Genomic DNA, 26,220 nt, shown 5'->3' with positions numbered 1-26,220 from the left:
GGCACGGTGGTTGTGTGCCGATTCGGGGTCGGGTTCGGGGTCGGTCGGTGGCGGGAGCAGGCTGAGGGATCGGGTTGGCAGCTCCCTACTGCGCGCACTGCCCCAGTGTTGGTGGCAAGGGCGGAAGCACGGAGCTTGCTGAGGACGCAGCGCTGCCTTGAAGCATGGGGGTTGGCGGGCGGTGTAGACTGGAAGGGAAGTGTATGGGGAGGTTAGGGCTGGAGTGGTTTTGTGTGCTTTCGTAGAACACGCTGTCGTCATTTGGCTCCTGCTGCTGTCCTGGGCTTCCTGAGGCCGGTCGGTATTTCCTGAGGGGCTGCCCATGGATGCCTAGGGAGGAAGGCTCCTCGGGTCCAGGTGGATGGGCGGTGCTAGCAGACCTGTGTAGTGTCGGCTTGCCGGTTGGTCCAAGAGACTCCCGAAAGGTGTCTTCCGGGAACCTGAGAGAGAGGCAGTGCAAGGCTCGGTCCAGATGCCTTACGGCAAGATGCCCTCTTGCCCCTTTGCCTGCAGGTGCATGACCGTGCAACGTGAAAGGGCGCCTTTAGGTGGGAGCCACGTATCTGGCCCAGAGGGCCCCCTTCCCCGTGACATGTGTTGAGATTTAAGCCTGCTGGTGCATGGGCATGGCACACGTTTGCTGAGATCCCGGGTGGGCTGCGGTGGACAGTGACGTGCCGATTTTGCCCCATTCGAGGTTTCCTTTCGCATGGGGAGCTCCTGTCTTTCAGGACTTCCTGTGGTCCTCGTGAACAGGGCATTGAATCTCCGTGAGTCCCATGGTGGGGTTACAGTGCTGAGAAGAGGTCCTCGGTTGAGGGTGGTGGGCTGTGGCTTCATCCAAGGGGACATCCTTTGAGACTGTGTGCCCTGAAGCTCGGTGTTTGCCCTGTGTGCATAATGTCCGAGGAGCCCTGTGGGGCGACTGGGCCTTGGTCCGTGAGGACTCATGTTTGGAGCAGGCTGCTCAGCGTTTGGACTTTGCTTTGAAGGTCAGGGCCCCGAATCCTGCCCGATGTGGGTCTCGGCCGTTGGTGGTGACGTGAGTGCCCTGGCATCCGTGGGGTTTGGCCCTGGTTCATGGAGGCTCCCCACCACTTCTCCCCTGGGCGTTTTCACCTGCCCTGCGCAGGCGTTTAGGCACAGCTGCCAGGACGAGGCTTCTGGATTGCAGTGGCACCGAGACACAGGTTGAATAGAGGCTGGATGTGCCCTGGAGCCAGGTTCAGCGTGGTGTGAGCTTTGATGTCAATGCTTTCCTGGTTGACATAGGCAGTGAGTATTGCCTCCAGCTCCCCCTATCCTGTGGAGGCGTTGGGCGGCAGGGTGACTTGGTGGATATCCCATCCACGGCCCCAAATGTGGTGTAGGTGGGTGCGGTTGGCTCTGATCAGAAGGAATGGCTGTTGGAGAGAAGGGGTTCTTGGCCTATTGCAGCGGCTCCTAGAGACCCACGATGCCATGGCCACTCTGGAAGGCAGAGGACCGCGGTCATGTTAAGGATGGGCAGGCCTCCATGGCGCTGAGTGGAAAGCATGCATTTTCAGGCACTGAGATTTTCGGCGGGGCACACAGGACACACAAACACCCAGAGACGCAGCCATGCAGTCCCATGGGCAGTCAGGCCCCACCCCTGCCACACACACACACGAAACTCACATACGCCAAGGCCCCTACCCTCGTGCGTTCAGACACGCATTCGTTGGTATTGAAGGGATAAAGGGAGGTGGGTAGCAGATAGCGGGCTTCCCCGAGCTAAAGGTTGATTGGCATGGAGCATGCTCTCTGAGAAGTTGTGCCCACGTCTGAAGCGTGCATGTGATTTCTGTCCCCTTGCCAGGTGGGGTTGCCGGGCCAGGCTTGCCGTCAGCCAAGACAAGAAGAGCTTCCCGTTTTCTGGTGACTGGTGGTGGCCGGGAGTCCCCGAAGAAGTGGGTCGGGCCCAGGATGCTGAACCTTCCCGTGGATCGCTCAGGATGACGGTACGCACTCTCGTCCCCCACCCCCAGCGCTGGCATTGGCTTTCGGATGTTCTCGGACTGCCCGAAAGGCGGCCAGAAAGGATTGACCGTTGCTGCTGCTCAGTGGCTTGCTGGCTCTGGATTGCTGGGGTTGCTGGAGGTCTCCGAGCTCACTGGCTCCTCTGTGGAGCCACCCAGCCTGCCACGTTGAGTTGTCCAGCATGCCAGCACGTGCTCGGATCGATGATGACTCCCTCATATGCATTCCTTGGAAAATCTGAACAAAATGAGTGAGAACTCACTACCGTCGTTCTCATCGAAACTGAGGTCCAGCACGTTGCCTCCCCGGGGGCTAGGGCATAGTTAGGAGTGGGGTCCAGCTTGCCCTTGTTCACACTGCTGCAACCACCCCCCACGGAGCCAACATCAGAGAGCTGTCTTAGGGTCAGTCGTGTGCACGCATTAGTTGAGGCATGCTGGGATGAGAGGTCCTTGTTTGAGTGGCCGTTGTGGGATGTGGCAGGGGCCAGCTCCCCTGCTGCTCCTGGAAGTGGGAGTGCAGGATTGGCGTAGGCCCCGTGAGCAGGTGGCACGAGTCAGTTTGTTTGGGGCAGCTTGGCTGTATTTGGGCCGTGGGCCGACTTGATGTATGTGTCAGAGCCAAAGAGAAGAGGTGTGGGTGTTTGGCTACTGGACCCACCGTTGAGGCGTGTTTCTGTGTGTTTCCGACCTGTGTCTTGGTGAGGACTGTGGAGGGCACGGTGGTTGTGTGCCGATTCGGGGTCGGGTTCGGGGTCGGTCGGTGGCGGGAGCAGGCTGAGGGATCGGGTTGGCAGCTCCCTACTGCGCGCACTGCCCCAGTGTTGGTGGCAAGGGCGGAAGCACGGAGCTTGCTGAGGACGCAGCGCTGCCTTGAAGCATGGGGGTTGGCGGGCGGTGTAGACTGGAAGGGAAGTGTATGGGGAGGTTAGGGCTGGAGTGGTTTTGTGTGCTTTCGTAGAACACGCTGTCGTCATTTGGCTCCTGCTGCTGTCCTGGGCTTCCTGAGGCCGGTCGGTATTTCCTGAGGGGCTGCCCATGGATGCCTAGGGAGGAAGGCTCCTCGGGTCCAGGTGGATGGGCGGTGCTAGCAGACCTGTGTAGTGTCGGCTTGCCGGTTGGTCCAAGAGACTCCCGAAAGGTGTCTTCCGGGAACCTGAGAGAGAGGCAGTGCAAGGCTCGGTCCAGATGCCTTACGGCAAGATGCCCTCTTGCCCCTTTGCCTGCAGGTGCATGACCGTGCAACGTGAAAGGGCGCCTTTAGGTGGGAGCCACGTATCTGGCCCAGAGGGCCCCCTTCCCCGTGACATGTGTTGAGATTTAAGCCTGCTGGTGCATGGGCATGGCACACGTTTGCTGAGATCCCGGGTGGGCTGCGGTGGACAGTGACGTGCCGATTTTGCCCCATTCGAGGTTTCCTTTCGCATGGGGAGCTCCTGTCTTTCAGGACTTCCTGTGGTCCTCGTGAACAGGGCATTGAATCTCCGTGAGTCCCATGGTGGGGTTACAGTGCTGAGAAGAGGTCCTCGGTTGAGGGTGGTGGGCTGTGGCTTCATCCAAGGGGACATCCTTTGAGACTGTGTGCCCTGAAGCTCGGTGTTTGCCCTGTGTGCATAATGTCCGAGGAGCCCTGTGGGGCGACTGGGCCTTGGTCCGTGAGGACTCATGTTTGGAGCAGGCTGCTCAGCGTTTGGACTTTGCTTTGAAGGTCAGGGCCCCGAATCCTGCCCGATGTGGGTCTCGGCCGTTGGTGGTGACGTGAGTGCCCTGGCATCCGTGGGGTTTGGCCCTGGTTCATGGAGGCTCCCCACCACTTCTCCCCTGGGCGTTTTCACCTGCCCTGCGCAGGCGTTTAGGCACAGCTGCCAGGACGAGGCTTCTGGATTGCAGTGGCACCGAGACACAGGTTGAATAGAGGCTGGATGTGCCCTGGAGCCAGGTTCAGCGTGGTGTGAGCTTTGATGTCAATGCTTTCCTGGTTGACATAGGCAGTGAGTATTGCCTCCAGCTCCCCCTATCCTGTGGAGGCGTTGGGCGGCAGGGTGACTTGGTGGATATCCCATCCACGGCCCCAAATGTGGTGTAGGTGGGTGCGGTTGGCTCTGATCAGAAGGAATGGCTGTTGGAGAGAAGGGGTTCTTGGCCTATTGCAGCGGCTCCTAGAGACCCACGATGCCATGGCCACTCTGGAAGGCAGAGGACCGCGGTCATGTTAAGGATGGGCAGGCCTCCATGGCGCTGAGTGGAAAGCATGCATTTTCAGGCACTGAGATTTTCGGCGGGGCACACAGGACACACAAACACCCAGAGACGCACCCATGCAGTCCCATGGGCAGTCAGGCCCCACCCCTGCCACACACACACACGAAACTCACATGCGCCAAGGCCCCTACCCTCGTGCGTTCAGACACGCATTCGTTGGTATTGAAGGGATAAAGGGAGGTGGGTAGCAGATAGCGGGCTTCCCCGAGCTAAAGGTTGATTGGCATGGAGCATGCTCTCTGAGAAGTTGTGCCCACGTCTGAAGCGTGCATGTGATTTCTGTCCCCTTGCCAGGTGGGGTTGCCGGGCCAGGCTTGCCGTCAGCCAAGACAAGAAGAGCTTCCCGTTTTCTGGTGACTGGTGGTGGCCGGGAGTCCCCGAAGAAGTGGGTCGGGCCCAGGATGCTGAACCTTCCCGTGGATCGCTCAGGATGACGGTACGCACTCTCGTCCCCCACCCCCAGCGCTGGCATTGGCTTTCGGATGTTCTCGGACTGCCCGAAAGGCGGCCAGAAAGGATTGACCGTTGCTGCTGCTCAGTGGCTTGCTGGCTCTGGATTGCTGGGGTTGCTGGAGGTCTCCGAGCTCACTGGCTCCTCTGTGGAGCCACCCAGCCTGCCACGTTGAGTTGTCCAGCATGCCAGCACGTGCTCGGATCGATGATGACTCCCTCATATGCATTCCTTGGAAAATCTGAACAAAATGAGTGAGAACTCACTACCGTCGTTCTCATCGAAACTGAGGTCCAGCACGTTGCCTCCCCGGGGGCTAGGGCATAGTTAGGAGTGGGGTCCAGCTTGCCCTTGTTCACACTGCTGCAACCACCCCCCACGGAGCCAACATCAGAGAGCTGTCTTAGGGTCAGTCGTGTGCACGCATTAGTTGAGGCATGCTGGGATGAGAGGTCCTTGTTTGAGTGGCCGTTGTGGGATGTGGCAGGGGCCAGCTCCCCTGCTGCTCCTGGAAGTGGGAGTGCAGGATTGGCGTAGGCCCCGTGAGCAGGTGGCACGAGTCAGTTTGTTTGGGGCAGCTTGGCTGTATTTGGGCCGTGGGCCGACTTGATGTATGTGTCAGAGCCAAAGAGAAGAGGTGTGGGTGTTTGGCTACTGGACCCACCGTTGAGGCGTGTTTCTGTGTGTTTCCGACCTGTGTCTTGGTGAGGACTGTGGAGGGCACGGTGGTTGTGTGCCGATTCGGGGTCGGGTTCGGGGTCGGTCGGTGGCGGGAGCAGGCTGAGGGATCGGGTTGGCAGCTCCCTACTGCGCGCACTGCCCCAGTGTTGGTGGCAAGGGCGGAAGCACGGAGCTTGCTGAGGACGCAGCGCTGCCTTGAAGCATGGGGGTTGGCGGGCGGTGTAGACTGGAAGGGAAGTGTATGGGGAGGTTAGGGCTGGAGTGGTTTTGTGTGCTTTCGTAGAACACGCTGTCGTCATTTGGCTCCTGCTGCTGTCCTGGGCTTCCTGAGGCCGGTCGGTATTTCCTGAGGGGCTGCCCATGGATGCCTAGGGAGGAAGGCTCCTCGGGTCCAGGTGGATGGGCGGTGCTAGCAGACCTGTGTAGTGTCGGCTTGCCGGTTGGTCCAAGAGACTCCCGAAAGGTGTCTTCCGGGAACCTGAGAGAGAGGCAGTGCAAGGCTCGGTCCAGATGCCTTACGGCAAGATGCCCTCTTGCCCCTTTGCCTGCAGGTGCATGACCGTGCAACGTGAAAGGGCGCCTTTAGGTGGGAGCCACGTATCTGGCCCAGAGGGCCCCCTTCCCCGTGACATGTGTTGAGATTTAAGCCTGCTGGTGCATGGGCATGGCACACGTTTGCTGAGATCCCGGGTGGGCTGCGGTGGACAGTGACGTGCCGATTTTGCCCCATTCGAGGTTTCCTTTCGCATGGGGAGCTCCTGTCTTTCAGGACTTCCTGTGGTCCTCGTGAACAGGGCATTGAATCTCCGTGAGTCCCATGGTGGGGTTACAGTGCTGAGAAGAGGTCCTCGGTTGAGGGTGGTGGGCTGTGGCTTCATCCAAGGGGACATCCTTTGAGACTGTGTGCCCTGAAGCTCGGTGTTTGCCCTGTGTGCATAATGTCCGAGGAGCCCTGTGGGGCGACTGGGCCTTGGTCCGTGAGGACTCATGTTTGGAGCAGGCTGCTCAGCGTTTGGACTTTGCTTTGAAGGTCAGGGCCCCGAATCCTGCCCGATGTGGGTCTCGGCCGTTGGTGGTGACGTGAGTGCCCTGGCATCCGTGGGGTTTGGCCCTGGTTCATGGAGGCTCCCCACCACTTCTCCCCTGGGCGTTTTCACCTGCCCTGCGCAGGCGTTTAGGCACAGCTGCCAGGACGAGGCTTCTGGATTGCAGTGGCACCGAGACACAGGTTGAATAGAGGCTGGATGTGCCCTGGAGCCAGGTTCAGCGTGGTGTGAGCTTTGATGTCAATGCTTTCCTGGTTGACATAGGCAGTGAGTATTGCCTCCAGCTCCCCCTATCCTGTGGAGGCGTTGGGCGGCAGGGTGACTTGGTGGATATCCCATCCACGGCCCCAAATGTGGTGTAGGTGGGTGCGGTTGGCTCTGATCAGAAGGAATGGCTGTTGGAGAGAAGGGGTTCTTGGCCTATTGCAGCGGCTCCTAGAGACCCACGATGCCATGGCCACTCTGGAAGGCAGAGGACCGCGGTCATGTTAAGGATGGGCAGGCCTCCATGGCGCTGAGTGGAAAGCATGCATTTTCAGGCACTGAGATTTTCGGCGGGGCACACAGGACACACAAACACCCAGAGACGCACCCATGCAGTCCCATGGGCAGTCAGGCCCCACCCCTGCCACACACACACACGAAACTCACATGCGCCAAGGCCCCTACCCTCGTGCGTTCAGACACGCATTCGTTGGTATTGAAGGGATAAAGGGAGGTGGGTAGCAGATAGCGGGCTTCCCCGAGCTAAAGGTTGATTGGCATGGAGCATGCTCTCTGAGAAGTTGTGCCCACGTCTGAAGCGTGCATGTGATTTCTGTCCCCTTGCCAGGTGGGGTTGCCGGGCCAGGCTTGCCGTCAGCCAAGACAAGAAGAGCTTCCCGTTTTCTGGTGACTGGTGGTGGCCGGGAGTCCCCGAAGAAGTGGGTCGGGCCCAGGATGCTGAACCTTCCCGTGGATCGCTCAGGATGACGGTACGCACTCTCGTCCCCCACCCCCAGCGCTGGCATTGGCTTTCAGATGTTCTCGGACTGCCCGAAAGGCGGCCAGAAAGGATTGACCGTTGCTGCTGCTCAGTGGCTTGCTGGCTCTGGATTGCTGGGGTTGCTGGAGGTCTCCGAGCTCACTGGCTCCTCTGTGGAGCCACCCAGCCTGCCACGTTGAGTTGTCCAGCATGCCAGCACGTGCTCGGATCGATGATGACTCCCTCATATGCATTCCTTGGAAAATCTGAACAAAATGAGTGAGAACTCACTACCGTCGTTCTCATCGAAACTGAGGTCCAGCACGTTGCCTCCCCGGGGGCTAGGGCATAGTTAGGAGTGGGGTCCAGCTTGCCCTTGTTCACACTGCTGCAACCACCCCCCACGGAGCCAACATCAGAGAGCTGTCTTAGGGTCAGTCGTGTGCACGCATTAGTTGAGGCATGCTGGGATGAGAGGTCCTTGTTTGAGTGGCCGTTGTGGGATGTGGCAGGGGCCAGCTCCCCTGCTGCTCCTGGAAGTGGGAGTGCAGGATTGGCGTAGGCCCCGTGAGCAGGTGGCACGAGTCAGTTTGTTTGGGGCAGCTTGGCTGTATTTGGGCCGTGGGCCGACTTGATGTATGTGTCAGAGCCAAAGAGAAGAGGTGTGGGTGTTTGGCTACTGGACCCACCGTTGAGGCGTGTTTCTGCGTGTTTCCGACCTGTGTCTTGGTGAGGACTGTGGAGGGCACGGTGGTTGTGTGCCGATTCGGGGTCGGGTTCGGGGTCGGTCGGTGGCGGGAGCAGGCTGAGGGATCGGGTTGGCAGCTCCCTACTGCGCGCACTGCCCCAGTGTTGGTGGCAAGGGCGGAAGCACGGAGCTTGCTGAGGACGCAGCGCTGCCTTGAAGCATGGGGGTTGGCGGGCGGTGTAGACTGGAAGGGAAGTGTATGGGGAGGTTAGGGCTGGAGTGGTTTTGTGTGCTTTCGTAGAACACGCTGTCGTCATTTGGCTCCTGCTGCTGTCCTGGGCTTCCTGAGGCCGGTCGGTATTTCCTGAGGGGCTGCCCGTGGATGCCTAGGGAGGAAGGCTCCTCGGGTCCAGGTGGATGGGCGGTGCTAGCAGACCTGTGTAGTGTCGGCTTGCCGGTTGGTCCAAGAGACTCCCGAAAGGTGTCTTCCGGGAACCTGAGAGAGAGGCAGTGCAAGGCTCGGTCCAGATGCCTTACGGCAAGATGCCCTCTTGCCCCTTTGCCTGCAGGTGCATGACCGTGCAACGTGAAAGGACGCCTTTAGGTGGGAGCCACGTATCTGGCCCAGAGGGCCCCCTTCCCCGTGACATGTGTTGAGATTTAAGCCTGCTGGTGCACGGGCATGGCACACGTTTGCTGAGATCCCGGGTGGGCTGCGGTGGACAGTGACGTGCCGATTTTGCCCCATTCGAGGTTTCCTTTCGCATGGGGAGCTCCTGTCTTTCAGGACTTCCTGTGGTCCTCGTGAACAGGGCATTGAATCTCCGTGAGTCCCATGGTGGGGTTACAGTGCTGAGAAGAGGTCCTCGGTTGAGGGTGGTGGGCTGTGGCTTCATCCAAGGGGACATCCTTTGAGACTGTGTGCCCTGAAGCTCGGTGTTTGCCCTGTGTGCATAATGTCCGAGGAGCCCTGTGGGGCGACTGGGCCTTGGTCCGTGAGGACTCATGTTTGGAGCAGGCTGCTCAGCGTTTGGACTTTGCTTTGAAGGTCAGGGCCCCGAATCCTGCCCGATGTGGGTCTCGGCCGTTGGTGGTGACGTGAGTGCCCTGGCATCCGTGGGGTTTGGCCCTGGTTCATGGAGGCTCCCCACCACTTCTCCCCTGGGCGTTTTCACCTGCCCTGCGCAGGCGTTTAGGCACAGCTGCCAGGACGAGGCTTCTGGATTGCAGTGGCACCGAGACACAGGTTGAATAGAGGCTGGATGTGCCCTGGAGCCAGGTTCAGCGTGGTGTGAGCTTTGATGTCAATGCTTTCCTGGTTGACATAGGCAGTGAGTATTGCCTCCAGCTCCCCCTATCCTGTGGAGGCGTTGGGCGGCAGGGTGACTTGGTGGATATCCCATCCACGGCCCCAAATGTGGTGTAGGTGGGTGCGGTTGGCTCTGATCAGAAGGAATGGCTGTTGGAGAGAAGGGGTTCTTGGCCTATTGCAGCGGCTCCTAGAGACCCACGATGCCATGGCCACTCTGGAAGGCAGAGGACCGCGGTCATGTTAAGGATGGGCAGGCCTCCATGGCGCTGAGTGGAAAGCATGCATTTTCAGGCACTGAGATTTTCGGCGGGGCACACAGGACACACAAACACCCAGAGACGCACCCATGCAGTCCCATGGGCAGTCAGGCCCCACCCCTGCCACACACACACACGAAACTCACATGCGCCAAGGCCCCTACCCTCGTGCGTTCAGACACGCATTCATTGGTATTGAAGGGATAAAGGGAGGTGGGTAGCAGATAGCGGGCTTCCCCGAGCTAAAGGTTGATTGGCATGGAGCATGCTCTCTGAGAAGTTGTGCCCACGTCTGAAGCGTGCATGTGATTTCTGTCCCCTTGCCAGGTGGGGTTGCCGGGCCAGGCTTGCCGTCAGCCAAGACAAGAAGAGCTTCCCGTTTTCTGGTGACTGGTGGTGGCCGGGAGTCCCCGAAGAAGTGGGTCGGGCCCAGGATGCTGAACCTTCCCGTGGATCGCTCAGGATGACGGTACGCACTCTCGTCCCCCACCCCCAGCGCTGGCATTGGCTTTCGGATGTTCTCGGACTGCCCGAAAGGCGGCCAGAAAGGATTGACCGTTGCTGCTGCTCAGTGGCTTGCTGGCTCTGGATTGCTGGGGTTGCTGGAGGTCTCCGAGCTCACTGGCTCCTCTGTGGAGCCACCCAGCCTGCCACGTTGAGTTGTCCATCATGCCAGCACGTGCTCGGATCGATGATGACTCCCTCATATGCATTCCTTGGAAAATCTGAACAAAATGAGTGAGAACTCACTACCGTCGTTCTCATCGAAACTGAGGTCCAGCACGTTGCCTCCCCGGGGGCTAGGGCATAGTTAGGAGTGGGGTCCAGCTTGCCCTTGTTCACACTGCTGCAACCACCCCCCACGGAGCCAACATCAGAGAGCTGTCTTAGGGTCAGTCGTGTGCACGCATTAGTTGAGGCATGCTGGGATGAGAGGTCCTTGTTTGAGTGGCCGTTGTGGGATGTGGCAGGGGCCAGCTCCCCTGCTGCTCCTGGAAGTGGGAGTGCAGGATTGGCGTAGGCCCCGTGAGCAGGTGGCACGAGTCGGTTTGTTTGGGGCAGCTTGGCTGTATTTGGGCCGTGGGCCGACTTGATGTATGTGTCAGAGCCAAAGAGAAGAGGTGTGGGTGTTTGGCTACTGGACCCACCGTTGAGGCGTGTTTCTGCGTGTTTCCGACCTGTGTCTTGGTGAGGACTGTGGAGGGCACGGTGGTTGTGTGCCGATTCGGGGTCGGGTTCGGGGTCGGTCGGTGGCGGGAGCAGGCTGAGGGATCGGGTTGGCAGCTCCCTACTGCGCGCACTGCCCCAGTGTTGGTGGCAAGGGCGGAAGCACGGAGCTTGCTGAGGACGCAGCGCTGCCTTGAAGCATGGGGGTTGGCGGGCGGTGTAGACTGGAAGGGAAGTGTATGGGGAGGTTAGGGCTGGAGTGGTTTTGTGTGCTTTCGTAGAACACGCTGTCGTCATTTGGCTCCTGCTGCTGTCCTGGGCTTCCTGAGGCTGGTCGGTATTTCCTGAGGGGCTGCCCATGGATGCCTAGGGAGGAAGGCTCCTCGGGTCCAGGTGGATGGGCAGTGCTAGCAGACCTGTGTAGTGTCAGCTTGCCGGTTGGTCCAAGAGACTCCCCAAAGGTGTCTTCCAGGGACCTGAGAGAGAGGCAGTGCAAGGCTCGGTCCAGATGCCTTACGGCAAGATGCCCTCTTGCCCCTTTGCCTGCAGGTGCATGACCGTGCAACGTGAAAGGGCGCCTTTAGGTGGGAGCCACGTATCTGGCCCAGAGGGCCCCCTTCCCCGTGACATGTGTTGAGATTTAAGCCTGCTGGTGCACGGGCATGGCACACGTTTGCTGAGATCCCGGGTGGGCTGCGGTGGACAGTGACGTGCCGATTTTGCCCCATTCGAGGTTTCCTTTCGCATGGGGAGCTCCTGTCTTTCAGGACTTCCTGTGGTCCTCGTGAACAGGGCATTGAATCTCCGTGAGTCCCATGGTGGGGTTACAGTGCTGAGAAGAGGTCCTCGGTTGAGGGTGGTGGGCTGTGGCTTCATCCAAGGGGACATCCTTTGAGACTGTGTGCCCTGAAGCTCGGTGTTTGCCCTGTGTGCATAATGTCCGAGGAGCCCTGTGGGGCGACTGGGCCTTGGTCCGTGAGGACTCATGTTTGGAGCAGGCTGCTCAGCGTTTGGACTTTGCTTTGAAGGTCAGGGCCCCGAATCCTGCCCGATGTGGGTCTCGGCCGTTGGTGGTGACGTGAGTGCCCTGGCATCCGTGGGGTTTGGCCCTGGTTCATGGAGGCTCCCCACCACTTCTCCCCTGGGCGTTTTCACCTGCCCTGCGCAGGCGTTTAGGCACAGCTGCCAGGACGAGGCTTCTGGATTGCAGTGGCACCGAGACACAGGTTGAATAGAGGCTGGATGTGCCCTGGAGCCAGGTTCAGCGTGGTGTGAGCTTTGATGTCAATGCTTTCCTGGTTGACATAGGCAGTGAGTATTGCCTCCAGCTCCCCCTATCCTGTGGAGGCGTTGGGCGGCAGGGTGACTTGGTGGATATCCCATCCACGGCCCCAAATGTGGTGTAGGTGGGTGCGGTTGGCTCTGATCAGAAGGAATGGCTGTTGGAGAGAAGGGGTTCTTGGCCTATTGCAGCGGCTCCTAGAGACCCACGATGCCATGGCCACTCTGGAAGGCAGAGGACCGCGGTCATGTTAAGGATGGGCAGGCCTCCATGGCGCTGAGTGGAAAGCATGCATTTTCAGGCACTGAGATTTTCGGCGGGGCACACAGGACACACAAACACCCAGAGACGCAGCCATGCAGTCCCATGGGCAGTCAGGCCCCACCCCTGCCACACACACACACGAAACTCACATACGCCAAGGCCCCTACCCTCGTGCGTTCAGACACGCATTCGTTGGTATTGAAGGGATAAAGGGAGGTGGGTAGCAGATAGCGGGCTTCCCCGAGCTAAAGGTTGATTGGCATGGAGCATGCTCTCTGAGAAGTTGTGCCCACGTCTGAAGCGTGCATGTGATTTCTGTCCCCTTGCCAGGTGGGGTTGCCGGGCCAGGCTTGCCGTCAGCCAAGACAAGAAGAGCTTCCCGTTTTCTGGTGACTGGTGGTGGCCGGGAGTCCCCGAAGAAGTGGGTCGGGCCCAGGATGCTGAACCTTCCCGTGGATCGCTCAGGATGACGGTACGCACTCTCGTCCCCCACCCCCAGCGCTGGCATTGGCTTTCGGATGTTCTCGGACTGCCCGAAAGGCGGCCAGAAAGGATTGACCGTTGCTGCTGCTCAGTGGCTTGCTGGCTCTGGATTGCTGGGGTTGCTGGAGGTCTCCGAGCTCACTGGCTCCTCTGTGGAGCCACCCAGCCTGCCACGTTGAGTTGTCCAGCATGCCAGCACGTGCTCGGATCGATGATGACTCCCTCATATGCATTCCTTGGAAAATCTGAACAAAATGAGTGAGAACTCACTACCGTCGTTCTCATCGAAACTGAGGTCCAGCACGTTGCCTCCCCGGGGGCTAGGGCATAGTTAGGAGTGGGGTCCAGCTTGCCCTTGTTCACACTGCTGCAACCACCCCCCACGGAGCCAACATCAGAGAGCTGTCTTAGGGTCAGTCGTGTGCACGCATTAGTTGAGGCATGCTGGGATGAGAGGTCCTTGTTTGAGTGGCCGTTGTGGGATGTGGCAGGGGCCAGCTCCCCTGCTGCTCCTGGAAGTGGGAGTGCAGGATTGGCGTAGGCCCCGTGAGCAGGTGGCACGAGTCGGTTTGTTTGGGGCAGCTTGGCTGTATTTGGGCCGTGGGCCGACTTGATGTATGTGTCAGAGCCAAAGAGAAGAGGTGTGGGTGTTTGGCTACTGGACCCACCGTTGAGGCGTGTTTCTGTGTGTTTCCGACCTGTGTCTTGGTGAGGACTGTGGAGGGCACGGTGGTTGTGTGCCGATTCGGGGTCGGGTTCGGGGTCGGTCGGTGGCGGGAGCAGGCTGAGGGATCGGGTTGGCAGCTCCCTACTGCGCGCACTGCCCCAGTGTTGGTGGCAAGGGCGGAAGCACGGAGCTTGCTGAGGACGCAGCGCTGCCTTGAAGCATGGGGGTTGGCGGGCGGTGTAGACTGGAAGGGAAGTGTATGGGGAGGTTAGGGCTGGAGTGGTTTTGTGTGCTTTCGTAGAACACGCTGTCGTCATTTGGCTCCTGCTGCTGTCCTGGGCTTCCTGAGGCCGGTCGGTATTTCCTGAGGGGCTGCCCATGGATGCCTAGGGAGGAAGGCTCCTCGGGTCCAGGTGGATGGGCGGTGCTAGCAGACCTGTGTAGTGTCGGCTTGCCGGTTGGTCCAAGAGACTCCCGAAAGGTGTCTTCCGGGAACCTGAGAGAGAGGCAGTGCAAGGCTCGGTCCAGATGCCTTACGGCAAGATGCCCTCTTGCCCCTTTGCCTGCAGGTGCATGACCGTGCAACGTGAAAGGGCGCCTTTAGGTGGGAGCCACGTATCTGGCCCAGAGGGCCCCCTTCCCCGTGACATGTGTTGAGATTTAAGCCTGCTGGTGCATGGGCATGGCACACGTTTGCTGAGATCCCGGGTGGGCTGCGGTGGACAGTGACGTGCCGATTTTGCCCCATTCGAGGTTTCCTTTCGCATGGGGAGCTCCTGTCTTTCAGGACTTCCTGTGGTCCTCGTGAACAGGGCATTGAATCTCCGTGAGTCCCATGGTGGGGTTACAGTGCTGAGAAGAGGTCCTCGGTTGAGGGTGGTGGGCTGTGGCTTCATCCAAGGGGACATCCTTTGAGACTGTGTGCCCTGAAGCTCGGTGTTTGCCCTGTGTGCATAATGTCCGAGGAGCCCTGTGGGGCGACTGGGCCTTGGTCCGTGAGGACTCATGTTTGGAGCAGGCTGCTCAGCGTTTGGACTTTGCTTTGAAGGTCAGGGCCCCGAATCCTGCCCGATGTGGGTCTCGGCCGTTGGTGGTGACGTGAGTGCCCTGGCATCCGTGGGGTTTGGCCCTGGTTCATGGAGGCTCCCCACCACTTCTCCCCTGGGCGTTTTCACCTGCCCTGCGCAGGCGTTTAGGCACAGCTGCCAGGACGAGGCTTCTGGATTGCAGTGGCACCGAGACACAGGTTGAATAGAGGCTGGATGTGCCCTGGAGCCAGGTTCAGCGTGGTGTGAGCTTTGATGTCAATGCTTTCCTGGTTGACATAGGCAGTGAGTATTGCCTCCAGCTCCCCCTATCCTGTGGAGGCGTTGGGCGGCAGGGTGACTTGGTGGATATCCCATCCACGGCCCCAAATGTGGTGTAGGTGGGTGCGGTTGGCTCTGATCAGAAGGAATGGCTGTTGGAGAGAAGGGGTTCTTGGCCTATTGCAGCGGCTCCTAGAGACCCACGATGCCATGGCCACTCTGGAAGGCAGAGGACCGCGGTCATGTTAAGGATGGGCAGGCCTCCATGGCGCTGAGTGGAAAGCATGCATTTTCAGGCACTGAGATTTTCGGCGGGGCACACAGGACACACAAACACCCAGAGACGCACCCATGCAGTCCCATGGGCAGTCAGGCCCCACCCCTGCCACACACACACACGAAACTCACATGCGCCAAGGCCCCTACCCTCGTGCGTTCAGACACGCATTCGTTGGTATTGAAGGGATAAAGGGAGGTGGGTAGCAGATAGCGGGCTTCCCCGAGCTAAAGGTTGATTGGCATGGAGCATGCTCTCTGAGAAGTTGTGCCCACGTCTGAAGCGTGCATGTGATTTCTGTCCCCTTGCCAGGTGGGGTTGCCGGGCCAGGCTTGCCGTCAGCCAAGACAAGAAGAGCTTCCCGTTTTCTGGTGACTGGTGGTGGCCGGGAGTCCCCGAAGAAGTGGGTCGGGCCCAGGATGCTGAACCTTCCCGTGGATCGCTCAGGATGACGGTACGCACTCTCGTCCCCCACCCCCAGCGCTGGCATTGGCTTTCGGATGTTCTCGGACTGCCCGAAAGGCGGCCAGAAAGGATTGACCGTTGCTGCTGCTCAGTGGCTTGCTGGCTCTGGATTGCTGGGGTTGCTGGAGGTCTCCGAGCTCACTGGCTCCTCTGTGGAGCCACCCAGCCTGCCACGTTGAGTTGTCCAGCATGCCAGCACGTGCTCGGATCGATGATGACTCCCTCATATGCATTCCTTGGAAAATCTGAACAAAATGAGTGAGAACTCACTACCGTCGTTCTCATCGAAACTGAGGTCCAGCACGTTGCCTCCCCGGGGGCTAGGGCATAGTTAGGAGTGGGGTCCAGCTTGCCCTTGTTCACACTGCTGCAACCACCCCCCACGGAGCCAACATCAGAGAGCTGTCTTAGGGTCAGTCGTGTGCACGCATTAGTTGAGGCATGCTGGGATGAGAGGTCCTTGTTTGAGTGGCCGTTGTGGGATGTGGCAGGGGCCAGCTCCCCTGCTGCTCCTGGAAGTGGGAGTGCAGGATTGGCGTAGGCCCCGTGAGCAGGTGGCACGAGTCAGTTTGTTTGGGGCAGCTTGGCTGTATTTGGGCCGTGGGCCGACTTGATGTATGTGTCAGAGCCAAAGAGAAGAGGTGTGGGTGTTTGGCTACTGGACCCACCGTTGAGGCGTGTTTCTGCGTGTTTCCGACCTGTGTCTTGGTGAGGACTGTGGAGGGCACGGTGGTTGTGTGCCGATTCGGGGTCGGGTTCGGGGTCGGTCGGTGGCGGGAGCAGGCTGAGGGATCGGGTTGGCAGCTCCCTACTGCGCGCACTGCCCCAGTGTTGGTGGCAAGGGCGGAAGCACGGAGCTTGCTGAGGACGCAGCGCTGCCTTGAAGCATGGGGGTTGGCGGGCGGTGTAGACTGGAAGGGAAGTGTATGGGGAGGTTAGGGCTGGAGTGGTTTTGTGTGCTTTCGTAGAACACGCTGTCGTCATTTGGCTCCTGCTGCTGTCCTGGGCTTCCTGAGGCCGGTCGGTATTTCCTGAGGGGCTGCCCGTGGATGCCTAGGGAGGAAGGCTCCTCGGGTCCAGGTGGATGGGCGGTGCTAGCAGACCTGTGTAGTGTCGGCTTGCCGGTTGGTCCAAGAGACTCCCGAAAGGTGTCTTCCGGGAACCTGAGAGAGAGGCAGTGCAAGGCTCGGTCCAGATGCCTTACGGCAAGATGCCCTCTTGCCCCTTTGCCTGCAGGTGCATGACCGTGCAACGTGAAAGGACGCCTTTAGGTGGGAGCCACGTATCTGGCCCAGAGGGCCCCCTTCCCCGTGACATGTGTTGAGATTTAAGCCTGCTGGTGCACGGGCATGGCACACGTTTGCTGAGATCCCGGGTGGGCTGCGGTGGACAGTGACGTGCCGATTTTGCCCCATTCGAGGTTTCCTTTCGCATGGGGAGCTCCTGTCTTTCAGGACTTCCTGTGGTCCTCGTGAACAGGGCATTGAATCTCCGTGAGTCCCATGGTGGGGTTACAGTGCTGAGAAGAGGTCCTCGGTTGAGGGTGGTGGGCTGTGGCTTCATCCAAGGGGACATCCTTTGAGACTGTGTGCCCTGAAGCTCGGTGTTTGCCCTGTGTGCATAATGTCCGAGGAGCCCTGTGGGGCGACTGGGCCTTGGTCCGTGAGGACTCATGTTTGGAGCAGGCTGCTCAGCGTTTGGACTTTGCTTTGAAGGTCAGGGCCCCGAATCCTGCCCGATGTGGGTCTCGGCCGTTGGTGGTGACGTGAGTGCCCTGGCATCCGTGGGGTTTGGCCCTGGTTCATGGAGGCTCCCCACCACTTCTCCCCTGGGCGTTTTCACCTGCCCTGCGCAGGCGTTTAGGCACAGCTGCCAGGACGAGGCTTCTGGATTGCAGTGGCACCGAGACACAGGTTGAATAGAGGCTGGATGTGCCCTGGAGCCAGGTTCAGCGTGGTGTGAGCTTTGATGTCAATGCTTTCCTGGTTGACATAGGCAGTGAGTATTGCCTCCAGCTCCCCCTATCCTGTGGAGGCGTTGGGCGGCAGGGTGACTTGGTGGATATCCCATCCACGGCCCCAAATGTGGTGTAGGTGGGTGCGGTTGGCTCTGATCAGAAGGAATGGCTGTTGGAGAGAAGGGGTTCTTGGCCTATTGCAGCGGCTCCTAGAGACCCACGATGCCATGGCCACTCTGGAAGGCAGAGGACCGCGGTCATGTTAAGGATGGGCAGGCCTCCATGGCGCTGAGTGGAAAGCATGCATTTTCAGGCACTGAGATTTTCGGCGGGGCACACAGGACACACAAACACCCAGAGACGCACCCATGCAGTCCCATGGGCAGTCAGGCCCCACCCCTGCCACACACACACACGAAACTCACATGCGCCAAGGCCCCTACCCTCGTGCGTTCAGACACGCATTCATTGGTATTGAAGGGATAAAGGGAGGTGGGTAGCAGATAGCGGGCTTCCCCGAGCTAAAGGTTGATTGGCATGGAGCATGCTCTCTGAGAAGTTGTGCCCACGTCTGAAGCGTGCATGTGATTTCTGTCCCCTTGCCAGGTGGGGTTGCCGGGCCAGGCTTGCCGTCAGCCAAGACAAGAAGAGCTTCCCGTTTTCTGGTGACTGGTGGTGGCCGGGAGTCCCCGAAGAAGTGGGTCGGGCCCAGGATGCTGAACCTTCCCGTGGATCGCTCAGGATGACGGTACGCACTCTCGTCCCCCACCCCCAGCGCTGGCATTGGCTTTCGGATGTTCTCGGACTGCCCGAAAGGCGGCCAGAAAGGATTGACCGTTGCTGCTGCTCAGTGGCTTGCTGGCTCTGGATTGCTGGGGTTGCTGGAGGTCTCCGAGCTCACTGGCTCCTCTGTGGAGCCACCCAGCCTGCCACGTTGAGTTGTCCAGCATGCCAGCACGTGCTCGGATCGATGATGACTCCCTCATATGCATTCCTTGGAAAATCTGAACAAAATGAGTGAGAACTCACTACCGTCGTTCTCATCGAAACTGAGGTCCAGCACGTTGCCTCCCCGGGGGCTAGGGCATAGTTAGGAGTGGGGTCCAGCTTGCCCTTGTTCACACTGCTGCAACCACCCCCCACGGAGCCAACATCAGAGAGCTGTCTTAGGGTCAGTCGTGTGCACGCATTAGTTGAGGCATGCTGGGATGAGAGGTCCTTGTTTGAGTGGCCGTTGTGGGATGTGGCAGGGGCCAGCTCCCCTGCTGCTCCTGGAAGTGGGAGTGCAGGATTGGCGTAGGCCCCGTGAGCAGGTGGCACGAGTCAGTTTGTTTGGGGCAGCTTGGCTGTATTTGGGCCGTGGGCCGACTTGATGTATGTGTCAGAGCCAAAGAGAAGAGGTGTGGGTGTTTGGCTACTGGACCCACCGTTGAGGCGTGTTTCTGCGTGTTTCCGACCTGTGTCTTGGTGAGGACTGTGGAGGGCACGGTGGTTGTGTGCCGATTCGGGGTCGGGTTCGGGGTCGGTCGGTGGCGGGAGCAGGCTGAGGGATCGGGTTGGCAGCTCCCTACTGCGCGCACTGCCCCAGTGTTGGTGGCAAGGGCGGAAGCACGGAGCTTGCTGAGGACGCAGCGCTGCCTTGAAGCATGGGGGTTGGCGGGCGGTGTAGACTGGAAGGGAAGTGTATGGGGAGGTTAGGGCTGGAGTGGTTTTGTGTGCTTTCGTAGAACACGCTGTCGTCATTTGGCTCCTGCTGCTGTCCTGGGCTTCCTGAGGCCGGTCGGTATTTCCTGAGGGGCTGCCCGTGGATGCCTAGGGAGGAAGGCTCCTCGGGTCCAGGTGGATGGGCGGTGCTAGCAGACCTGTGTAGTGTCGGCTTGCCGGTTGGTCCAAGAGACTCCCGAAAGGTGTCTTCCGGGAACCTGAGAGAGAGGCAGTGCAAGGCTCGGTCCAGATGCCTTACGGCAAGATGCCCTCTTGCCCCTTTGCCTGCAGGTGCATGACCGTGCAACGTGAAAGGACGCCTTTAGGTGGGAGCCACGTATCTGGCCCAGAGGGCCCCCTTCCCCGTGACATGTGTTGAGATTTAAGCCTGCTGGTGCACGGGCATGGCACACGTTTGCTGAGATCCCGGGTGGGCTGCGGTGGACAGTGACGTGCCGATTTTGCCCCATTCGAGGTTTCCTTTCGCATGGGGAGCTCCTGTCTTTCAGGACTTCCTGTGGTCCTCGTGAACAGGGCATTGAATCTCCGTGAGTCCCATGGTGGGGTTACAGTGCTGAGAAGAGGTCCTCGGTTGAGGGTGGTGGGCTGTGGCTTCATCCAAGGGGACATCCTTTGAGACTGTGTGCCCTGAAGCTCGGTGTTTGCCCTGTGTGCATAATGTCCGAGGAGCCCTGTGGGGCGACTGGGCCTTGGTCCGTGAGGACTCATGTTTGGAGCAGGCTGCTCAGCGTTTGGACTTTGCTTTGAAGGTCAGGGCCCCGAATCCTGCCCGATGTGGGTCTCGGCCGTTGGTGGTGACGTGAGTGCCCTGGCATCCGTGGGGTTTGGCCCTGGTTCATGGAGGCTCCCCACCACTTCTCCCCTGGGCGTTTTCACCTGCCCTGCGCAGGCGTTTAGGCACAGCTGCCAGGACGAGGCTTCTGGATTGCAGTGGCACCGAGACACAGGTTGAATAGAGGCTGGATGTGCCCTGGAGCCAGGTTCAGCGTGGTGTGAGCTTTGATGTCAATGCTTTCCTGGTTGACATAGGCAGTGAGTATTGCCTCCAGCTCCCCCTATCCTGTGGAGGCGTTGGGCGGCAGGGTGACTTGGTGGATATCCCATCCACGGCCCCAAATGTGGTGTAGGTGGGTGCGGTTGGCTCTGATCAGAAGGAATGGCTGTTGGAGAGAAGGGGTTCTTGGCCTATTGCAGCGGCTCCTAGAGACCCACGATGCCATGGCCACTCTGGAAGGCAGAGGACCGCGGTCATGTTAAGGATGGGCAGGCCTCCATGGCGCTGAGTGGAAAGCATGCATTTTCAGGCACTGAGATTTTCGGCGGGGCACACAGGACACACAAACACCCAGAGACGCACCCATGCAGTCCCATGGGCAGTCAGGCCCCACCCCTGCCACACACACACACGAAACTCACATGCGCCAAGGCCCCTACCCTCGTGCGTTCAGACACGCATTCGTTGGTATTGAAGGGATAAAGGGAGGTGGGTAGCAGATAGCGGGCTTCCCCGAGCTAAAGGTTGATTGGCATGGAGCATGCTCTCTGAGAAGTTGTGCCCACGTCTGAAGCGTGCATGTGATTTCTGTCCCCTTGCCAGGTGGGGTTGCCGGGCCAGGCTTGCCGTCAGCCAAGACAAGAAGAGCTTCCCGTTTTCTGGTGACTGGTGGTGGCCGGGAGTCCCCGAAGAAGTGGGTCGGGCCCAGGATGCTGAACCTTCCCGTGGATCGCTCAGGATGACGGTACGCACTCTCGTCCCCCACCCCCAGCGCTGGCATTGGCTTTCGGATGTTCTCGGACTGCCCGAAAGGCGGCCAGAAAGGATTGACCGTTGCTGCTGCTCAGTGGCTTGCTGGCTCTGGATTGCTGGGGTTGCTGGAGGTCTCCGAGCTCACTGGCTCCTCTGTGGAGCCACCCAGCCTGCCACGTTGAGTTGTCCATCATGCCAGCACGTGCTCGGATCGATGATGACTCCCTCATATGCATTCCTTGGAAAATCTGAACAAAATGAGTGAGAACTCACTACCGTCGTTCTCATCGAAACTGAGGTCCAGCACGTTGCCTCCCCGGGGGCTAGGGCATAGTTAGGAGTGGGGTCCAGCTTGCCCTTGTTCACACTGCTGCAACCACCCCCCACGGAGCCAACATCAGAGAGCTGTCTTAGGGTCAGTCGTGTGCACGCATTAGTTGAGGCATGCTGGGATGAGAGGTCCTTGTTTGAGTGGCCGTTGTGGGATGTGGCAGGGGCCAGCTCCCCTGCTGCTCCTGGAAGTGGGAGTGCAGGATTGGCGTAGGCCCCGTGAGCAGGTGGCACGAGTCGGTTTGTTTGGGGCAGCTTGGCTGTATTTGGGCCGTGGGCCGACTTGATGTATGTGTCAGAGCCAAAGAGAAGAGGTGTGGGTGTTTGGCTACTGGACCCACCGTTGAGGCGTGTTTCTGCGTGTTTCCGACCTGTGTCTTGGTGAGGACTGTGGAGGGCACGGTGGTTGTGTGCCGATTCGGGGTCGGGTTCGGGGTCGGTCGGTGGCGGGAGCAGGCTGAGGGATCGGGTTGGCAGCTCCCTACTGCGCGCACTGCCCCAGTGTTGGTGGCAAGGGCGGAAGCACGGAGCTTGCTGAGGACGCAGCGCTGCCTTGAAGCATGGGGGTTGGCGGGCGGTGTAGACTGGAAGGGAAGTGTATGGGGAGGTTAGGGCTGGAGTGGTTTTGTGTGCTTTCGTAGAACACGCTGTCGTCATTTGGCTCCTGCTGCTGTCCTGGGCTTCCTGAGGCTGGTCGGTATTTCCTGAGGGGCTGCCCATGGATGCCTAGGGAGGAAGGCTCCTCGGGTCCAGGTGGATGGGCAGTGCTAGCAGACCTGTGTAGTGTCGGCTTGCCGGTTGGTCCAAGAGACTCCCCAAAGGTGTCTTCCAGGGACCTGAGAGAGAGGCAGTGCAAGGCTCGGTCCAGATGCCTTACGGCAAGATGCCCTCTTGCCCCTTTGCCTGCAGGTGCATGACCGTGCAACGTGAAAGGGCGCCTTTAGGTGGGAGCCACGTATCTGGCCCAGAGGGCCCCCTTCCCCGTGACATGTGTTGAGATTTAAGCCTGCTGGTGCACGGGCATGGCACACGTTTGCTGAGATCCCGGGTGGGCTGCGGTGGACAGTGACGTGCCGATTTTGCCCCATTCGAGGTTTCCTTTCGCATGGGGAGCTCCTGTCTTTCAGGACTTCCTGTGGTCCTCGTGAACAGGGCATTGAATCTCCGTGAGTCCCATGGTGGGGTTACAGTGCTGAGAAGAGGTCCTCGGTTGAGGGTGGTGGGCTGTGGCTTCATCCAAGGGGACATCCTTTGAGACTGTGTGCCCTGAAGCTCGGTGTTTGCCCTGTGTGCATAATGTCCGAGGAGCCCTGTGGGGCGACTGGGCCTTGGTCCGTGAGGACTCATGTTTGGAGCAGGCTGCTCAGCGTTTGGACTTTGCTTTGAAGGTCAGGGCCCCGAATCCTGCCCGATGTGGGTCTCGGCCGTTGGTGGTGACGTGAGTGCCCTGGCATCCGTGGGGTTTGGCCCTGGTTCATGGAGGCTCCCCACCACTTCTCCCCTGGGCGTTTTCACCTGCCCTGCGCAGGCGTTTAGGCACAGCTGCCAGGACGAGGCTTCTGGATTGCAGTGGCACCGAGACACAGGTTGAATAGAGGCTGGATGTGCCCTGGAGCCAGGTTCAGCGTGGTGTGAGCTTTGATGTCAATGCTTTCCTGGTTGACATAGGCAGTGAGTATTGCCTCCAGCTCCCCCTATCCTGTGGAGGCGTTGGGCGGCAGGGTGACTTGGTGGATATCCCATCCACGGCCCCAAATGTGGTGTAGGTGGGTGCGGTTGGCTCTGATCAGAAGGAATGGCTGTTGGAGAGAAGGGGTTCTTGGCCTATTGCAGCGGCTCCTAGAGACCCACGATGCCATGGCCACTCTGGAAGGCAGAGGACCGCGGTCATGTTAAGGATGGGCAGGCCTCCATGGCGCTGAGTGGAAAGCATGCATTTTCAGGCACTGAGATTTTCGGCGGGGCACACAGGACACACAAACACCCAGAGACGCAGCCATGCAGTCCCATGGGCAGTCAGGCCCCACCCCTGCCACACACACACACGAAACTCACATGCACCAAGGCCCCTACCCTCGTGCGTTCAGACACGCATTCGTTGGTATTGAAGGGATAAAGGGAGGTGGGTAGCAGATAGCGGGCTTCCCCGAGCTAAAGGTTGATTGGCATGGAGCATGCTCTCTGAGAAGTTGTGCCCATGTCTGAAGCGTGCATGTGATTTCTGTCCCCTTGCCAGGTGGGGTTGCCGGGCCAGGCTTGCCGTCAGCCAAGACAAGAAGAGCTTCCCGTTTTCTGGTGACTGGTGGTGGCCGGGAGTCCCCGAAGAAGTGGGTCGGGCCCAGGATGCTGAACCTTCCCGTGGATCGCTCAGGATGACGGTACGCACTCTCGTCCCCCACCCCCAGCGCTGGCATTGGCTTTCGGATGTTCTCGGACTGCCCGAAAGGCGGCCAGAAAGGATTGACCGTTGCTGCTGCTCAGTGGCTTGCTGGCTCTGGATTGCTGGGGTTGCTGGAGGTCTCCGAGCTCACTGGCTCCTCTGTGGAGCCACCCAGCCTGCCACGTTGAGTTGTCCAGCATGCCAGCACGTGCTCGGATCGATGATGACTCCCTCATATGCATTCCTTGGAAAATCTGAACAAAATGAGTGAGAACTCACTACCGTCGTTCTCATCGAAACTGAGGTCCAGCACGTTGCCTCCCCGGGGGCTAGGGCATAGTTAGGAGTGGGGTCCAGCTTGCCCTTGTTCACACTGCTGCAACCACCCCCCACGGAGCCAACATCAGAGAGCTGTCTTAGGGTCAGTCGTGTGCACGCATTAGTTGAGGCATGCTGACATGAGAGGTCCTTGTTTGAGTGGCCGTTGTGGGATGTGGCAGGGGCCAGCTCCCCTGCTGCTCCTGGAAGTGGGAGTGCAGGATTGGCGTAGGCCCCGTGAGCAGGTGGCACGAGTCGGTTTGTTTGGGGCAGCTTGGCTGTATTTGGGCCGTGGGCCGACTTGATGTATGTGTCCGAGCCAAAGAGAAGAGGTGTGGGTGTTTGGCTACTGGACCCACCGTTGAGGCGTGTTTCTGCGTGTTTCCGACCTGTGTCTTGGTGAGGACTGTGGAGGGCACGGTGGTTGTGTGCCGATTCGGGGTCGGGTTTGGGGTCGGTCGGTGGCGGGAGCAGGCTGAGGGATCGGGTTGGCAGCTCCCTACTGCGCGCACTGCCCCAGTGTTGGTGGCAAGGGCGGAAGCACGGAGCTTGCTGAGGACGCAGCGCTGCCTTGAAGCATGGGGGTTGGCGGGCGGTGTAGACTGGAAGGGAAGTGTATGGGGAGGTTAGGGCTGGAGTGGTTTTGTGTGCTTTCGTAGAACACGCTGTCGTCATTTGGCTCCTGCTGCTGTCCTGGGCTTCCTGAGGCCGGTCGGTATTTCCTGAGGGGCTGCCCGTGGATGCCTAGGGAGGAAGGCTCCTCGGGTCCAGGTGGATGGGCAGTGCTAGCAGACCTGTGTAGTGTCGGCTTGCCGGTTGGTCCAAGAGACTCCCGAAAGGTGTCTTCCGGGAACCTGAGAGAGAGGCAGTGCAAGGCTCGGTCCAGATGCCTTACGGCAAGATGCCCTCTTGCCCCTTTGCCTGCAGGTGCATGACCGTGCAACGTGAAAGGGCGCCTTTAGGTGGGAGCCACGTATCTGGCCCAGAGGGCCCCCTTCCCCGTGACATGTGTTGAGATTTAAGCCTGCTGGTGCACGGGCATGGCACACGTTTGCTGAGATCCCGGGTGGGCTGCGGTGGACAGTGACGTGCCGATTTTGCCCCATTCGAGGTTTCCTTTCGCATGGGGAGCTCCTGTCTTTCAGGACTTCCTGTGGTCCTCGTGGACAGGGCATTGAATCTCCGTGAGTCCCATGGTGGGGTTACAGTGCTGAGAAGAGGTCCTCGGTTGAGGGTGGTGGGCTGTGGCTTCATCCAAGGGGACATCCTTTGAGACTGTGTGCCCTGAAGCTCGGTGTTTGCCCTGTGTGCATAATGTCCGAGGAGCCCTGTGGGGCGACTGGGCCTTGGTCCGTGAGGACTCATGTTTGGAGCAGGCTGCTCAGCGTTTGGACTTTGCTTTGAAGGTCAGGGCCCCGAATCCTGCCCGATGTGGGTCTCGGCCGTTGGTGGTGACGTGAGTGCCCTGGCATCCGTGGGGTTTGGCCCTGGTTCATGGAGGCTCCCCACCACTTCTCCCCTGGGCGTTTTCACCTGCCCTGCGCAGGCGTTTAGGCACAGCTGCCAGGACGAGGCTTCTGGATTGCAGTGGCACCGAGACACAGGTTGAATAGAGGCTGGATGTGCCCTGGAGCCAGGTTCAGCGTGGTGTGAGCTTTGATGTCAATGCTTTCCTGGTTGACATAGGCAGTGAGTATTGCCTCCACCTCCCCCTATCCTGTGGAGGCGTTGGGCGGCAGGGTGACTTGGTGGATATCCCATCCACGGCCCCAAATGTGGTGTAGGTGGGTGCGGTTGGCTCTGATCAGAAGGAATGGCTGTTGGAGAGAAGGGGTTCTTGGCCTATTGCAGCGGCTCCTAGAGACCCACGATGCCATGGCCACTCTGGAAGGCAGAGGACCGCGGTCATGTTAAGGATGGGCAGGCCTCCATGGCGCTGAGTGGAAAGCATGCATTTTCAGGCACTGAGATTTTCGGCGGGGCACACAGGACACACAAACACCCAGAGACGCAGCCATGCAGTCCCATGGGCAGTCAGGCCCCACCCCTGCCACACACACACACGAAACTCACATGCACCAAGGCCCCTACCCTCGTGCGTTCAGACACGCATTCGTTGGTATTGAAGGGATAAAGGGAGGTGGGTAGCAGATAGCGGGCTTCCCCGAGCTAAAGGTTGATTGGCATGGA

At 59.5% G+C, this 26,220-nt stretch overlaps 9 non-coding genes across 9 annotated transcripts; all 9 read left to right on the top strand.

Moving 5' to 3' along the window:
* Positions 1-2,198: 2,198 nt before the first annotated feature.
* Positions 2,199-2,292, top strand: LOC140689872 (small nucleolar RNA SNORD116). Its single transcript, XR_012065019.1, has one exon. It is a non-coding gene; the product is annotated as a small nucleolar RNA SNORD116 (small nucleolar RNA).
* A 2,622-nt stretch (positions 2,293-4,914) lies between these two features.
* Positions 4,915-5,008, top strand: LOC140689871 (small nucleolar RNA SNORD116). The gene has a single exon (XR_012065018.1). It is a non-coding gene; the product is annotated as a small nucleolar RNA SNORD116 (small nucleolar RNA).
* A 2,622-nt stretch (positions 5,009-7,630) lies between these two features.
* On the top strand, positions 7,631-7,724 carry LOC140689870 (small nucleolar RNA SNORD116). Its single transcript, XR_012065017.1, has one exon. It is a non-coding gene; the product is annotated as a small nucleolar RNA SNORD116 (small nucleolar RNA).
* A 2,622-nt stretch (positions 7,725-10,346) lies between these two features.
* LOC140689869 (small nucleolar RNA SNORD116) lies at positions 10,347-10,440 on the top strand. Its single transcript, XR_012065016.1, has one exon. It is a non-coding gene; the product is annotated as a small nucleolar RNA SNORD116 (small nucleolar RNA).
* A 2,622-nt stretch (positions 10,441-13,062) lies between these two features.
* Positions 13,063-13,156, top strand: LOC140689868 (small nucleolar RNA SNORD116). Its single transcript, XR_012065015.1, has one exon. It is a non-coding gene; the product is annotated as a small nucleolar RNA SNORD116 (small nucleolar RNA).
* Positions 13,157-15,778: 2,622 nt separating this feature from the next.
* LOC140689867 (small nucleolar RNA SNORD116) lies at positions 15,779-15,872 on the top strand. The gene has a single exon (XR_012065013.1). It is a non-coding gene; the product is annotated as a small nucleolar RNA SNORD116 (small nucleolar RNA).
* A 2,622-nt stretch (positions 15,873-18,494) lies between these two features.
* On the top strand, positions 18,495-18,588 carry LOC140689866 (small nucleolar RNA SNORD116). Its single transcript, XR_012065012.1, has one exon. It is a non-coding gene; the product is annotated as a small nucleolar RNA SNORD116 (small nucleolar RNA).
* Positions 18,589-21,210: 2,622 nt separating this feature from the next.
* Positions 21,211-21,304, top strand: LOC140689865 (small nucleolar RNA SNORD116). The gene has a single exon (XR_012065011.1). It is a non-coding gene; the product is annotated as a small nucleolar RNA SNORD116 (small nucleolar RNA).
* Positions 21,305-23,926: 2,622 nt separating this feature from the next.
* Positions 23,927-24,020, top strand: LOC140689864 (small nucleolar RNA SNORD116). The gene has a single exon (XR_012065010.1). It is a non-coding gene; the product is annotated as a small nucleolar RNA SNORD116 (small nucleolar RNA).
* The last annotated feature ends 2,200 nt before the right edge of the window (positions 24,021-26,220 follow it).

The sequence above is a fragment of the Vicugna pacos genome, chromosome 27 (assembly GCF_048564905.1).
Source record: "Vicugna pacos chromosome 27, VicPac4, whole genome shotgun sequence".
In the NCBI taxonomy this organism is placed as follows: domain Eukaryota; kingdom Metazoa; phylum Chordata; class Mammalia; order Artiodactyla; family Camelidae; genus Vicugna; species Vicugna pacos.
The sequence above is the reverse complement of the archived record's forward strand: the minus strand, read 5'-3'. Positions and strand labels throughout refer to the sequence as shown.